The sequence below is a fragment of the Rhipicephalus microplus genome, chromosome X (assembly GCF_043290135.1).
Source record: "Rhipicephalus microplus isolate Deutch F79 chromosome X, USDA_Rmic, whole genome shotgun sequence".
NCBI classification, from domain to species: Eukaryota; Metazoa; Arthropoda; class Arachnida; order Ixodida; family Ixodidae; genus Rhipicephalus; species Rhipicephalus microplus.
This window is the reverse complement of record NC_134710.1, coordinates 437387649-437404493: the sequence shown is the minus strand read 5'-3', so window position 1 is coordinate 437404493 and position 16845 is coordinate 437387649. Positions and strand designations below refer to the sequence as shown.

General features: G+C 42.9%; 1 pseudogene; it reads left to right on the top strand.

The window, feature by feature from the left end:
- Positions 1-12906: 12906 nt before the first annotated feature.
- On the top strand, positions 12907-15447 carry LOC142777065 (uncharacterized; annotated as a pseudogene).
- The last annotated feature ends 1398 nt before the right edge of the window (positions 15448-16845 follow it).

The window sequence follows — 16845 nt, the reverse complement described above, 5'->3', positions numbered from 1 at the left end:
GCTTTTTACCATGAATGCTACAGATTAACAATGTAGATATCTTTTTCAGATCTATTTTACCTGGCACTACGGTGCGCAGAAATATAAGAACTGCGTTTTCTGATTGCGTCTTCGCATTAGTACTGGAAAAGTTAAACACAAGTGGTAGATAGAGCGAAATGTCCGGAGATAGAACGTGTTTAGGAGAAGTAAGTAATAAGTAACATAGCATTTAATGGAACGGTACATCTGCGACCTCTTCAAAGGTCATTTTGCTGCCTTGTCTGAGCTAGTGACTGCTGCCGATACCGCCCAGAGCGCGCGGAGTGGGGCTTGGTCCAAAATGCGCTTTCTTTAATGTATTTTTTTGGGAAGAGTGCAATGCATGATGTACGTGAAGAGTTGAGGAGTGTTTTGTATACTTTTTTTTGCTTTCGCTGAAGCAACAAGACAATTAAAAGCGAGCTTGTTTTGCTTTTTTTGTTTTGTTTCACGATTCTTACGTTCACTATCTATGTGTTCACGCAAGCAGCTGATTTTATTGTTTACTTTTTAATCTGTACAGTGCTGCAATCGGCCACCACATCATGACCCGGGCGCACATCTTAAAACTGCTCGGAAGTGGCGCGTCTCTTGACGAATTCCCGCTTTCGTTGCTTCCTCTAGTCAGCAGGATATAGAACGCAGATTTACACGGGCTGGTTTTCCTTCCAGACCAATAACCTAACTAAGTGTGACTAGTACAACGCTTCCAGATTTCTTGGCTATCACGCCTTCGTTTAATGCTCTAGTAGAATTCTATTTACAAATGCCAGACACAAAAAATAACAGTGCCTGACGGTAGGTTTTAGATTGAGGTCGATGTAAAGACAAAAATGGATTATGGACATGTTTGTTGATTCCAACTTTATGAAAACGTGAGTGTTCATAAAATATGAAAACTTTGGAGCGACGGAGAGAGGACCAAGCAAAAAAAGCTTCAGCTTCTGCGTCAAAACTTTGGCTAAGGGGCCCGTGTTCTCCAGTGTCCTGACACACACAGAGGTTCGTTGTCTGAACTTGGGCTCCAGGTCTAGGATTCTTTCTATTTGCCCACCGTTGTAGCATTATTTATTCGAGTGTGGCACATCGCGACATATTGAAATAGTTCACCGATCACAACCTCGCCCCTAAGGTATTCCTACAGGCCACTTAACTGTAGGTTGCCGTGAGCAACTGCTGTCGTTTGAGAGACAGAGGGTCGCGGCGATGCATTACGCGATGAACACGCGGACTCTTGCGTTTATCTCGATTGTTGGCGAGGCAGTAGGTAGTTTTAGAATACGGTACAGAAAAATTAAAGCACGGTCTTCTTCATTTGAAAGTGAGCCTGAATTGCACGTGAAGAGGAACTCTCCACATCCGCTGTGGGACTCGCCAAGGGAAGCCAGATGTGCCCCAGGTTAGTCCGAGTACTTAGTGTTTAGAACAACTTCTAGCACTGCATTCTTCAATCCTCTGTAATGCACCTAAAATGAGGGAACCTGCGAAATTGCAATTTTTTGGTGGGCTGGTAAGTATGTGTATTCCAACAGAAACGGGTAATTTTTTAGTGAGAAGTGGTCATGACAAAACGCAGACTGTTATTATATCGAAATTGGAGGGAACGTGATTTACCAAAATTGCTGTGGTTTGAAAGCTTTCCCAAAAAGGGCAATATTAATTTTTTAAGAAATTCTGTTTGATATAAGTCAAGAACATTGCCTGTTGTATTGCATTTGCTAACAAGCTATAAAGAGTTATAGCAGTTGTTGTCAAGTTATAATTTGTCAAATGTGACAAAACTGGGCTAGTGGCTGTAAAACTGCTATTTGGCTACAATTAGATGCAATTTGTTAAGCACATTTTTGTCGGAGATATTCACAAAAAAGCTAATAAAAATAAAAGAAATATAATGTGCATCCAAGTTACATTAAGAGGCCTGGGGTGCGGCCTCACCGGTAACCACCGCCGGGAACGCACTCCCTCCAGAGAAAAGGATTGGCCACCCTGGTGCAGTATCTGGCTACTACCTCCCACATGCTTACGTCAAATAACTCACGGCCCTCAGTCCCTAGCAGCTGCGAAGCAACTGACCACGGCGGCGGTCAGATCTGCAACACAGCAGAGGGTGCTAAGAATCTCTGGATCCGGACAGGCCGCCATTGGAACCTGAACTTGACAACGTTTAACGATAGAACCTTATCTAGTGAGGGAAGTCTAGCTGTACTATTTGAGGAGCTAGAGGGTGTTAAATGGGATATAATAGGGCTCAGTGAGGTTAGGAGGACAGACGAGGCCTATACGGTGATAGAGAATAGGCACGTCCTTTGCTATCGGGGCTTGGCAGACAGAAGAGAACTGGGAGTGGGGTTCCTAATTCACAGAAACATAGCTGGCAATATAGAGGAATACTATAGCATTAATGAAAGGGTGGTAGGTATCGTAATTAAACTGAATAAAAGATACAAGATGAAGGTAGTACAGTTTTACGCGCCTACATGCAGCCATGATGACGCTTCAGTTGAAAGCTTCTATGAAGACGTGGAATCGGCAATGAATAAGGTAAAAACACAGTATACTTTAGTGATGGGCGACTTTAATGCAAAGGTACGGAAGAAGCAGGCTGGAGACCAGGCAGTAGGAGATTATGGCATCGGTACTAGAAACGCCAAAGGAGAGCTACTAGTAGAATTCGCAGAACGCAATAATTGACGGATTTTGAATACCTTCTACCGAAAACGAAAAAACCGCAAGTGGACATGGAGGAGCCCTAATGGCAAAAATAAGAACGAAGTAGACTTCATAATGAATGTACACCCAGGAATCGTGCAGGATGTGGAAGTGGTTGGCAAGGTACGATGCAGTGCCATAGAATTGTACGGTCTCGAAATCGCCAAGACTTGAAGAAAGAACGACAGAAACTGATACGCAAGAAGCCAATCAATGAGCTAGCACTCAGAGGGAAAGTACAGGAATTCAGAGTGTCGCTGCCGAACAGGTACTCGGCTCTTAGTGAGGAAACCAACCTTAGCGTAGATACAATGAATGATAATCTGACGAGTATTATTACGGAGTGTGCTGTGGAAGTTGGAGGCAGGGTAGTTAGACAGGACACTGGCAAGCTTTCCCAGGAAACGAAGAACCTAATTAAGAAGCGTCAAATCGAGAAAGTGTCAAGTACAACAGACAAAATAGAACTGGCAGAGCTTTCGAACTTGATTAATAGACGTAAGGTATGCGATGTAAGAAGGTATAACATTGAGAGAATTGAACACGCTCTGAAGAACGGAGGAAGCGTCAAAGCAGTGAAGAGGAAACAAGGAAACTTGGGATAGGCAAAAATCGGATGTATGCACTAAGGGACAAAGAAGGCAAAATAACTACCAATATGGATAGGATAGTTAAAATAGCGGAAGAGTTTTACAGAGATCTGTACAGTAGCGCAGACATCCACGACCTTAATACTATAAGAACTAGCAGTAACCCAGATGACACCCCACCAGTAATGATAGAAGTCAGAAAAGCTTTGGAGAGCATGCAACGAGGCAAAGCTGCTGGTGAGGATCAGGTAACATCAGGTCTGCTGAAAGATGGAGGACAGATTGTGTTAGAAAAACTAGCCACACTGTTCACGAGGTGTCTCCTGACGAGAAGAGTACCAGAGTCTTGGAAGAACGCTAACATCATCTTAATACATAAGAAAGGAGATGACAAGGACTTGAACAATTACAGGTCGATCAGCTTGCTCTCTGTAGTATACAAGCTATTTACAAAGGTAATTGCTAACAGAGTAAAGAAAACATTAGAATTCAATCAACCAAAGGAACAAGCAGGATTTCGAACAGGCTACTCAACAATTGACCACATTCATACTACCAACCAGGTATTAGAGAAATCCTCAGAGCATAACCAACCACTATACATAGCCTTCATAGATTACGAGAAGTCGTTTGATTCAGTAGAAATATCAGCCGTCATGCAGACACTGCGGAATCAGGGCGTAGATGAAGTATAAATAAACATTCTGGAAGAAATCTACAGGGGATCAACTGCTACCATAGTGCTTCATAAAGAAAGCAAGAGAATAACAATCAAGAAGGGTGTAAGGCAGGGGGACACTATCTTCCCAATGCTATTTACCGCGTGCTTACAGGAGGTTTTCAGAAGCCTAGAATGGGAGCAGTTAGGGATAAGAGTTAATGGAGAATACCTTAGTAACCTGCGCTTCGCCGGTGACATTGCATTGCTGAGTAACTCAGGGGACGAATTGCAACTCATGATTACGGAGTTGAACAGGGAGAGCAGAAAGGTGGGTGTTAAAATTAATCTGCAGAAAACGAAAGTAATGTACAACCACCTCGGAAAGGAGCAGCACTTTGAGATAGGTAATAGTGCACTTGAAGTTGTAAAAGACTATGTCTACTTAGGGCAGGTAATAACCGCAGAGCCGAACCACGAGATTGAAGTAAATAGAAGAATAAGAATGGGGTGGAGCACATTCGGCAAGCACTCTCAAATTATGACAGGTAGATTGCCACTATCCCTCAAGACGAAGGTATATAACAGTTGTATCTTGCCAGTACTTAGCTACAGAGCAGAAACCTCGTGACTTACAAAGAGGGTTCAGCTTAAATTGAGGACGACGCAGTGAGCAATGGAAAGAAAAATGGTAGGTAGAAAAATGGAAAGAAAAAGGAAAGAAAAATTATGACTTTTTTCTGCTTATTACAACTGTAGAAGCGGCCATGACTGCATTTGAAATGATAGAGTAGCAATGTTGATAGGTTACGTCGGCATTTTCGCACTTTTTAACCGACAACCAATCACGCTGCTCAATGATGGTAATAAATGAAGCAGTAATCTGTTTATTCCTGAAGCTTCGAGTTGTTTTATTATTACTCGAAATGCCTATGCTTGCATAAATTGGATAATGGTCTGTGCATGGCACCTCGATGACGGCTGCTTCAGGTGGACTAGTGAAGTTACACAAAATGTGATCTATATTAGTGCCTTTACCATGAAGTGGAACACGACTGGGTGCAGTTATGGCGAACTCATAGTCATTCCACCGAAGCAGGAAGTGTATTCTGAAACCTTTGCGTTGGTGTTATCAAAGAGATTGATGTTCATAACTCCTAAAATAATCACACGCTTCCCTTCCATTGACACAATATTCAACACCTCTCCTAAAGATACGCAAATCTCCACGACAGGTGACAACGGCAAGCGATAGATGCAGGAAACAAAAAAATTCTTACTAACTTCCGAAAAATGTGATTCATGAAGTTCGATCCACGCGGATTCGCCACCAGGAATATTTAGTGTCAAGTCCAGCCACCTGTGATAGTTAAAGCCTGATAATATAAAAATAGCTTCTCCATTATGTGCATAGTCACTTCGATGACAGTATTCAGAGGAAGAGGAAAGAAAGTTAAACAGGTTCCCTTCATATTCTCAAAGCCACTGTTCACTGATGCAGATGATAGAAAAATAGTGACCCATGGCTGATAACAATGTGGTAATATTATGGTATTTTTTCTTGTATTTCCAGCGTTAAAGTGAACAAATGTGCGGTTGTTTCAGACAGCCATGATGAGAGTTCAAACGGTGAAATATACGTTATCCTGCGTTTGGACAGACGCTACAAATGCAAAAGTAAACTATATCTAGGAGATAATGGAGAGCTCTAGTTCTGATTTTATGCGAAACACTCTGGTATCAGTTCATTTCCTTGCTTTTATCTGACAATTATCAGTCCAAACAAAAACGCCCACTGTTTCTATTTTTTGAGAACAAGTGCTTTAGCAAAGAGCAACTTGATATCCGACGAGAGGTGATCATTAACAAAGACGGCATCCGGGCCCTACCCAGAAAACTTTTCTATAACAAAATTTTCTTTATAACAAAGTATTGCGCTTCTCACAATGTGAAGTCTCTAAATCACCATGTATTCTAATCTCAGTGCAATGAAACGTGTTATGCATATAGTACAACGTTATCAAGTTGCAGTGCTGCCTCTGGCAAAGGGCGACGGTGATAATATGAAAACTCTGCTGCTGCCACTGTTCTTAACTTTGAGTCGCTTTTGTTTTCAGACGTGACTATTCGCTTTACTTTTCGCTTGTGCAGCATAAAGCGGCGGTTATCCTATCTCAGGTTCAAGGTTACTAAACTTTTTGGACGGCCTTAATATTATTTGAAGAAATATGGACCAGTCAATGAGGCAGTGCAACAAGATGGCAGAGGTAAAGAAAGATTACAGTGTCTCCGATTGTCGAGGCAGTGCAAGCCATTACCTGCACAAAGCTTTCAGAAGGGAATTAGAGAGGGTCCGTACATCGGATCAGCAAAAAAGAAGGTGTCTTTGGTTTTCAACTCGTAATAGGCGAATGCATAATGGACCATGTGTTTTTTTTTCCTTTGAATCAAAATGATAGAGTGCGAGATATATATATATATATATATATATATATATATATGGAGCTAAGTGTTTGCATGAATTTTCAAGTATTCGCAATCTTCTGTCGCAGGAGAGCTTGTAGATTGCAGCAATAGCAATTTCTGTGTTCAGTGCCTGTTTTCTTATCAAACTATTACCGGCTACGCTCAAAGAGCGTGCCACACCAATTCGCAGCCCGTCGTACCACAACAAAGGCTAGTCGACTGCACCATTGTGATTTCAGCATAACGAATACTCAACGCGGTTAGTTCAGATTCTAACTACAAGCGAGCACTATTTGTGTCGTTTTGTTGCCTGACGCAGGCCTCAAGCGCATCCCTGTCAAGAGCAGCCCTGCCAATAATGGCAGGACTGAATGGCTTCTACCCCACCATTGCTCAATATGGAGGACTGGACGAGAGGGACTTTTTTCTACCTTATAAGGTCATGTCCGACGACACGTGCCATATCGTCGACCACCTTTCGGCATTGAACGAGGTCCTCTTCTACGCCGAATTAAAACTGCGGGAACTGCCGACGCTTAGCGGGCATCCATCACTGGCGAGCTTTGCAGAAGAGGGCCTGTGCAAAGCGCACGACATTGGAGATTACGTTCAAACAAGCGGTCGCCGTCGTTCATCAGCAGCTCGAAGTTGGCTAAAAAATGAGTTGGCTAATAAGGATGTGCCTTCTAAGGAATGAAAAAACTTAGAATGTATTTTCGCAAAGTTAACAAAAATTGTTTTTTACCTACAACTTTCTGCGACTGTTTGAGTTTCATAACAAATGAAGCAAAGAATTTTTTGCAACGCCGCGCCACCACGGTGGTCTAGTAACTAAGGTACTCGGCTGCGGACCCACAGGTCGTGGGATCAAATGTCGGCTGTGGCGGCTGCATTTCCGAAGGAGGCGGAAATGTTGTAGAACCGCGTACTCAGATTTGTGCGCACGTTAAAGAACCGCAGGTGTTCCGAATTTGCGAAGCCTTCCACCACGGCGTCTCTCATAATGTCATGGTGGTTTTGGAACGTTAAACTCCACATGTCAGCCAAATTTGCAACGCTAATGACAAAATTATCAGCTAAGCACGATCTGTTTTTTGCCATGGTAGCAGGCAGGCGCTTTCGTTATGTAACTTCCACAGCATGTTACCTTCCGCCAGGGTGGAGTGTTCTGGTGGAGAGTTTGTCGGCCACTCTGTATCCGTCAATGGAATTCACCAGGAGGCACCGCGAGGGATCACTGGTTTGAATCCGAGAACAGGGGTGTCACGGCATTTTTTTCTTATGATATATACATATAAATATATATACACGCAGGGCATGATAGTGAAGGCATAAATTCGTCGAGAGTGTTTTCAATAAAGTGTACTCTGATAGCCACGTAGTTCCTACGCTTGCGTTTCTTTGACCGTGAGTACTCGGGTTCGAATTCATCTTCACTACAATGTTTTAGGACGATAGTCTTTCTGGAATACTTCAACGCAGAAACTTTTGTGTGTCAGCCCTTCTGTCTAATGATTCAGCCACCCGGAGAAAGTTTAACCTCGTACTCAACGCCCACCTGTCTAAATTTGGTATCTGTTTTTGTACTGGTGAAATATCACTGAAACAGCAAATATTACGCATACTTGAGGCACATCATCAATACGTCAGTACTAGGTAGTTTGTAGCTTTATAATTAAAGTGCATAGATACGCGATTATAAAGACGGCACTCTTGATTACGCTACGCTGATCATGGATGCTATCAACAATATAGCAGTTGTTCCCTATACGCTTCTCTGAAATAGCACGGTGCTGTCACCCACCAGTAGCTCTCCGCTCTAAAAAAATTCATTTCTTCACATTACTGCCAGATAACGCCAAATATCGCGCAGCACTAAGAAATTCCGCAACACCAAAGACTTGAAAGACAAACTTCCGCCCCCTGGGCCATACCTCAGTAAGAAATCACAGGTAGCGCGGCATCACCTACAGTTCCTGTCTTAGGATTCATGATCTATACATACTGTATAAGATAGACCCCGACACACGCACGCCACAATGCAGGTTCTGCGCCAGTAAAACAGCCACCATTTACCAGATGATTTGGGAATGTCCACACAACCTCCATTTGCAACCAAGGACACAACACAAAATGCAAAAGTCTGAAGGATCCCAAGGCCCAAGGGTCCAGCTCGGATCCGATGACCTAAGAGGCGCTCGTGAAACGTGTGAGGACGGCGGCCTGAGCTAATTGGATCCCGGACTAAGGACCCACTCACCGATCTGCTCTAATAAACGAGTTATTCTTTCTATCTCTCCAGACAGAGGACTATCTTATTTCGACGTCCTTTGCCGAAAAGCGTGCAAATACGCGACCAATATTTCGTTTTATTTGTCTCTTCTGTTCATCCAACCCACTTCTATTTTCCTCTCCTACTTTGATTCCTCCAAAGCGTTGGTAGGCAACGAGAGATGCCATATAAGATAGAGGCCGTTCATTGTGATCACAGTTGTTTTATTAACGCCACAAGAGGGTTTCGGTGAGCTCCACTGTTAAAAAACCAAGAACTGAGCCGGGTGCGCGAAACTTTCGCCTCCCGAAAGAACAATTCGAGTTGTTGAATAGAACGGGGCAATTTGATTCAATAAACACGTTTAGGTTCGTTTATTTCAGACCATAGTGACGAATGTGCCGGAGTGTTTAGTGAATTGTTACCCCCCCCCCCCCACTACAGAAGAAATTATCAAACGCAGAGTGTTCATTTTGGTAAGACAACAAAGACGACGAAGACGATTGAAATTCACGGATGTGTGATGTTCCCTGCTCCGATATCTTCATTTTTCGATTTTTGGCTGTACTTTCTATATAATAATTTTTCAGTCCAAAATTACTTTGTGTTTGTAAAACCAAAAGTCATTTAATTAAAGATCCTGCCGCCCGGTTCTTGGCCAATCCCCTCTTTGTGGGTGTGGGCCAGAATAACAAGGATCATCATCATCATTATCATCATTAGCTGAGATTCTTCTCACGAGGCACTGGGCTAAGCAGAAGAAGAAGAAGAAGAAGAAGAAGAGGTCATCGGTCGAGGACGGCGACGCTCCGCTTCTGGTAGGTGAGCGGAAATTTTGCTCTGTATGCGATTTGGCGGGCTCTGAACGTCACTGTATGCTTGTGTGTGCATTGTTTTTGATAGATTTAAATCATAATCCCGGTAGGATGGTCAATCTTGTTGGATTGATCGACAAGCTGGCGTAGCCATACTCGCAGAATGCCGAGGCGCAGTGATAAGTTTGCTTAACGCTAGAGTGGGCTCTTCCTTGTCCAAGTAACACAGAATGCGTTACGTCGGGTTTAACATGGCGTAGCTGCTAAAGCACGCCACTTCTGTTTATCGGATCGAGTCTGTATAATTTACAGCAAGAATTTGCTTACTGATAATAAAACATCGAGGCAGCTTTTACTGGTTTTATTGTTCTCTTGTTATTCTTTTTCGCCCATCACTGTAACGGTATTGCAGCTATTTCTTTGAAGATTGTCTTCAATAATGAAAATTTGACGTTTTAAAATAAATGATAAGTTATACAGCGGGAAAGACGTCAAAAGGCAAGTAAAGCGCTTAGGTTTTCCGGTGAATTGAGTAAACAGGGTGTTAAGGTATTAAATTAGAGACCAGTGCACGTTAAAAACTACAGGTGGTCGAGATTTCTGTTGTCCGTCACCCCAGGGTGTCTCGTAATTATTTGGTGGTATTGAATCATCAAAAAGCCAGGATATCAAACACAGGGAGATGAACCACTACAACACTCGGATTTCTAATTAAAAGACTTTTTATTATTGTAAAGGGCTAGTTCATGCACGTACACGACAGTGAATATCGAAGTACATTGCGTATAAATTGCCCCCATAGCCCTCATGCTGGTCTTTTCTTATTTTGGTTGAGCGAAACTCTGTGAATGCATGTGACAGGACCGTCTTTTCTCAGAGCATTCAAAAAATAGGCAATGGGCATGCCATCTTCTGCTGACGTTGAACCGGAGCACGCCTGACTGCGGACATTGTCTTGCGGTTGTAGATCTCTGCGTTGTGTCGGCCTGAAGTTTCATATCAAATACTTCTTCCTCTGGGCCCGTGATAATAATAATAAAATAATAATAATAATAGTAATAATAGGAATATAATAATAATAATAATAATAATAATAATAATAATAATAATAATAATAATAATAATAATAATAATAATAATAATCGGTTGTTTACCTATAGCACTTAGAGAATGCTTAGAAGGAAAGGTGTTACTGCAACGATGAGGTGGTCATTTCAATTTTCTGTGGACGCATAAATTGGTGACGTTGCAGCCAATCCACGCCGGGAATAGTGTGATAAAATAAAGCGTGGTTAGGCTTGAACGTGAAGATTAAAATAAGCCGTAAATCTTCCGTAGCGGAGTATTCTTAACCACGTGGATTGCTGCGCTTCTCAAGAAAACAATTTCAGTTTCGAAGAAAAAATTCAGCCAGCTTCGCTTGGCAGACACTACCAAAACAACGAAGCTGATGACGAGCAGTGGCGTTGAATGAAGGGTGTTGAATCAAGTGGGAATAATGTGGCATGAAGTGGTTGATAAAAGTGTGAGAATTGGCAGGAAATTCAGTGGGCGTAGTTCTCAGATGTGAGAGTAGACGGGGTGGTTGTAAGAGTGGCGCATAAAATTTACCCGATCCCTGCAGGTAAACGCCACTTCGAGCTACGACTCAGCCGGACCCCAAGTTTTGAACAAGACGAGCTCCGCTGCTAGAGGTCAGCAAGTTTCGCATGTCGCGGGGCATAAGAGAGGCACTTTCCGTGCCTTAAAAAACTGATATGGACGCCCGTGCTTGGCAAGTAAAAACGCTTAATTGCGAGAAGCCGCGCAAATGTGCTTATTAGGCGGATCCAATATATATCGTGCAATCGATATATCGTATTGAGATAGCATCGACCAGCAAGTGGGGCTCTGCTGTGTACGGACATACGGGCATAGCTTTGGGCTGTCCAGAGGGATTTCCATGCAGCGGAGGTCTCGCCCAGACAGTCCCGTCGTGGGAGCGGCCTGCCGTGTGCTACGGTACACGTCTTCGGACTTCTATCAGTACAGTTTTACCAAGCCATGCATAATCATTCGCTAGTGAGATCGCGTCACAATTCCAACGCACAACGTGTTTTCTGACGTACCAAGTCAACTACAAATTATTTTTTTTCAATATGTATATATATATATATATATATATATATATATATATATATATATATATATATATATATATATATATATATATAAAGTTAAATTTTGATGCAGTAAACTTGATCTTTTCATTTTATCAAAATATAAATTAAAAGTCATACATTGCATGTGTTGTTTATAAATGCAGAAGGAAGACTTAAAGTTGCGAAGCTGTGAGTGAGACCTCTTAAAAAAGCACTCATAAAAGTTACAACGCCATAGTAAATAGTGGTGGGGATACAAATATTAGAGCGCATAAATGTACAAATAAGTACAATATAGCGAGAAAAGAGTACAAAATTCGCAGATAAGCACAAATAACTATTTAGAAATGGAATAACATTCACTCATTGTAAAAGCAAGCATTATGACGCTAAGGAAAATAAATTGAGATATATAACATACAAATAAGCACGATGCACACAAAAATGCAGATAAGAATAAAAGAACAAAAAGTCCAATAACATACTTTGTATATTATAAGCATTATGAATTTAGTAAGAGCGAATGCAAGCTGTTTTGAAACATTACAAGAGATCCACTTTTTATCTCCAAAGGTAAAGTATTCAACAAGAATACAGACAAATTATTTACGGTATATTTGCATAATTGGTCCTGGGCTTGGGTAAAAGGAAGTAGTTAGCCTTTGCAAAACGAGTATATCACACCTGAGGAGATTTATTTGAGTGTAGTAAAGGAATGGGAAGTTTTTCATTGACATATTTGTACATAAGAATGCCGAGAAAATACTTGGCCAGCTTCTGAACTGATAAAATGTTATGTGAACAAGCAAAGATGATGCATTGTACATTAAGCCACTGAACGTTATTATTCTCAATGCTTGGTTTTGAAGATGTTAGATGGGTGATAAATGAGTGGCATACGTGCTTGTTCATGTTGAAATCCAATAGATTATGTCGCTTTGAAAGAAAGCGTCTTACATAGACAACACTATTTCAAAACAAAAAAAAAGCGAACTTTTAGCAAGATTTGAATGGCATATGCGGCTTTCCGCGTAAGATGTAGCACATGGAAATTAAATTTTAAATGCTCGTCAACTTTGACCCCGACAAACATTGTACTAAAAGTAGAGCGGATTTGGTAGTCGCTTACGTAGACAGAGAGGTTTCTAGGTATAATTCGATTTGGTGACAAAAATGCCACAAATTTTGACTTCTTAGGATTTATTTTAGTTTATTACTATTGAACCATCCTAAGATGTTTTTCAGGTCAGTGTTTAATTTAAACAGGATTCAGTCCACCTCTTCATGTGCCAATAATACAGTGGTGTCGTCCGCATAGAGAATGCAGGACGAATGAGCGAGGCAACGAGGAAGATCATTGATGTAAATTAACAATAAAAGTGGGCCCAAAATCGAACCCTGCGGACCATCATTGTTGATGAATTTAGGGCTGAATAAGGTACCGGAGATATATACAAAATGTTTACGATCACGCAGATAGCTACAACTCAATTCTAGTGGGATGCCAGATACTCCAATAGACTGTAATTTATGAAATAAAATGACGTGGGAAATAGCGTCAAGTGCTTTTAAATGTCATGAATGACATCACCAACACAACAGTTGTCAATAGCAGATTTAGTTTGATCGGTTAGAGATATCATGGCAAGTTCAGTTGACTAACCAGGAATAAAACCAAACTGCTTATTAGAAATAATGTGAAACTTGTCTAAATAACTTCATAAAAGCTTTTCGATGACTTTACTTAAAATCGAGATAATTGATATGGGTCGGTAATTCGAGAATAATCGCTTGTCGCCTATTCTAAAGACGGGAATAGTTTTTGCTTTTTCAGGGCTGTTGGAAAAACCACAGTCTGAAATACAAGATTTATATTGTAATATTATATATCACAGATCAAATGAGCTATCAGTTTTATGTCAGCAGCAGAAAACTTATCGCGACCAGCGCTTGTATTCCAATACCATTGGTAACGCTGAACACTTCTTCAGGTGACATTGGATGATAAAGAAAAAATGAATGTAGTAATCGTGAGGAAGTATGTTCGAGGGATGCTGTCGACTGAGGAATATCATTGCCGAAAGAGTCATTGAAAGAGTTCACAATATTAGATGAGTTTTCGATCACACAATTTTCTGTGTGAATTAAGGTTATGTCTGAATGTACCATGGTCCTGCCAAGCACATATTTTACAGCTTTTCACTGCTTTTTAACGTCATTTCTGGCTCGCTTTATTTTATCTTCGTAGTATTTTACTTTAGTAGAATTAAGTAACATAGCTAATGTGCTTGAGTATTCTTTATAAAGCTTTTGAATATTGACAATGAAAGGGGACTTTTTCGTCTTTTTGTATAAATTAACCTTTTCCCGCAGACATTCTATTAGGTGATATGTCAACCACAAATTAATTGAGATAAGGTACTTTTTTCGGGTCACATGCAATAGACCTCCCGCAGCAAACTACTCTTACGGCAGCACGTCGCCCCTGATGTCACACAGAGGCCTGCTGCACAACAACTCGCTGACCGGCGACCACGACCGAGACCTGACACCGTCAAGAATATCGCACTGCAGCGACGACTCGACCAGCTCGAGCAGCGGTGGTTGCGGAGTGCCCGCCGGCAGCAGTAGCGAGACATCCGAAGGCGAGTTCGCCAAGACACCTGGAGGGTCGCGAAAGTGCTCGCCGCGAAAAATCTCCAAGACAGGCAACATCACACCACAGCCGGGCGAATTCGGAAGCACCAACGGCACTTCCCCGTGGAAGATGGCGCCGCCAGAACGACCCGACCCGGCGGGAGGACTTTCACACGACGTCATCGTCATCGACAGCAGCACCGCGTCGGCCGACGAGAGCTACGCATCGTCCGTTTCGCCCTCCGCCTCTCCCGCCAAGACAAACAGAACGGCATCCTCTCCGAGACATTCGATATCTGGTGTAGGGTCCAGGCAGACTCCTCCACCACCATCTGCCAAGTCTATGATTCCCTACCTCGCCGCACCCAACCGGGCCACGAGTTCGGAGAATCTGACCACAAACGGAACGACGTCGCCAATTCCTCAACATCATCAGCAGCAACAGATGGCAAAGCAGCAGGCGATGACCAACGGCAGAGTCCGACAGTCGTCTACTCCAGCTAACCCCAATGCAAGGCGTCGTTCCGTGGACGCCGGACTGGTCTCTCTACCCCGATCGAGGTCTCTCAGCAGTGAAGGGAGCATGACTTCCGACAAGGCGTTCCTTACGCGAGGCGTCCCGGGTCGCTGCTCGTGGAGGAGTCCACCCCCAGTCCGGACCTCGCCGCGGTCTAACTCTGACGGCAACAAGACGTGGGCCTTCCGGCAGCGCGGTTCTTCCAGACCGGCCTTGACGCCGGACCTCTTCACCGAACCCGGCTCCATGAGAAGCGCGGTCCACTTGAGCCCGACCAAATCTCAGCGGCCCAACATGATATCTCCCCTACTGCAGGAGCTGCTGCGCGAAAAAGACCTTGATTCTGACGACAAGATCCTGAAGAAGATGGAGTTCATCGTCAATCACTACCGTTAGCGACTTGAGAAGGGTGATTGCGGTGATGCCAATGGCACCTCCACCCTCTCTAAAGCCTCCCGTACAGCACCCACGTCATCCGACAGCTTCTGCAGCCTTCCATGTTGGAGGCGGGGCTCGAAGATACCTATGGCTACTTACTATGACAGGAACTAATTCATACTGTCTCTTTGAGGACTCTTGTGCCGAGTACTGGCATCTGTCTCGGGGTGTACCGAAAGATCATTGGGGCCATAACAGATTTGGGGCAGTTCAAATAAAAAAAATGTGTGGATTGCTTAAAGGACTGGCCCTCCCCGACAGGCTAGAATGCCACGGTCTAGAATTGATTTCCTCCTGAAAGAGGATAAGTTGTTAGATGATGCACCTGGCCAATGCTTTATGGTCTGTTACGAAAGAGTGACGACACAAATTTGCAGGCATTCACCTATGGTTCTTGTGTTGTCGTGTGTTGCGGAGTTTATTGACGTCGGGCACTCTCCACCAACTGCAGGAGACAACTTTACTCTTGAGTTTGGCATCGCAACAACAGTTGCTTAACGTGTAGGTAGCACGTGAGACCCTTTAATCATTACTATGGTTAAGTCGCACCTGCTCCACCTGTTGCATGACGCAGAACCGATAGAAGAAGAAGAAGAAAAGGCACGCGTTGTTTCGGGTGCGTTTGCTGCTTAGAGCTGACGTTTTGTTTGACCAGATCAAACTTTTATATAAAATGTTACCTGAAGCGAGGCTGGTACGAACGTAGCAGCAGTTGCGCGAGTCTTGTGTCGGTCTGAACTATAGTGACAGCATAGTCACTGACATGGTTAAAAACGTAGGGATGAAATGAAACTTGGTATAACGCAGTCGTATATCAATAAATGCGCTCAGGAGCTTTTTACCATGAATGCTACAGATTAACAATGTAGATATCTTTTTCAGATCTATTTTACCAGGCACTACGGTGCGCAGAAATATAAGAACTGCGTTTTGTGATTGCGTCTTCGCATTAGTTCTAGAAAAGTGAAACACAAGTGGTAGATAGAGCGAAATGTCCGGAAATAGAACGTGTTTAGAAGTAAGTAATAAGTAACATGGCATTTAATAGAACGGTACATCTGCGACCTCTTCAAAGGTCATTTTGCTGCCTTTTCTGAGCTAGTGACTGCTGCCGATACCGCCCAGAGTGGGCGGAGTGGGGCTTCGTCCAAAATGCGCTTTCTTTTAATGTATTTTGTTTGGGAAGAGTGCTATGCATGATGTATGTGAAGAGTTGATGAGTGTTTTGCATACTCTTTTTTGCTTTCGCTGAAGCAACAAGACAATTGACAGCGAGCTTGTTTTGCTCTTTTTGTTTTGTTACACGATTCTTACGTCCACTATCTATGTGTTCACGCGAGCGGCTGATTTTATCGTTTAGTTTTTAATCTGTAGAGCGCTGCAATCGGCCACCACATCATGACCCGGGCGCACATCTTAAAACTGCTGGGAAGTGGCGCGTCTCTTGACGAATGCGCGCTTTCGTTCTTCCTCTAGTCCACAGGATATAGAACGCAGATATACACGGGCTGGTTTTCCTTCCAGACCAATAACCTAACTAAGTGTGACTAGTACAACGCTTCCACATTTCTTGGCTATTAC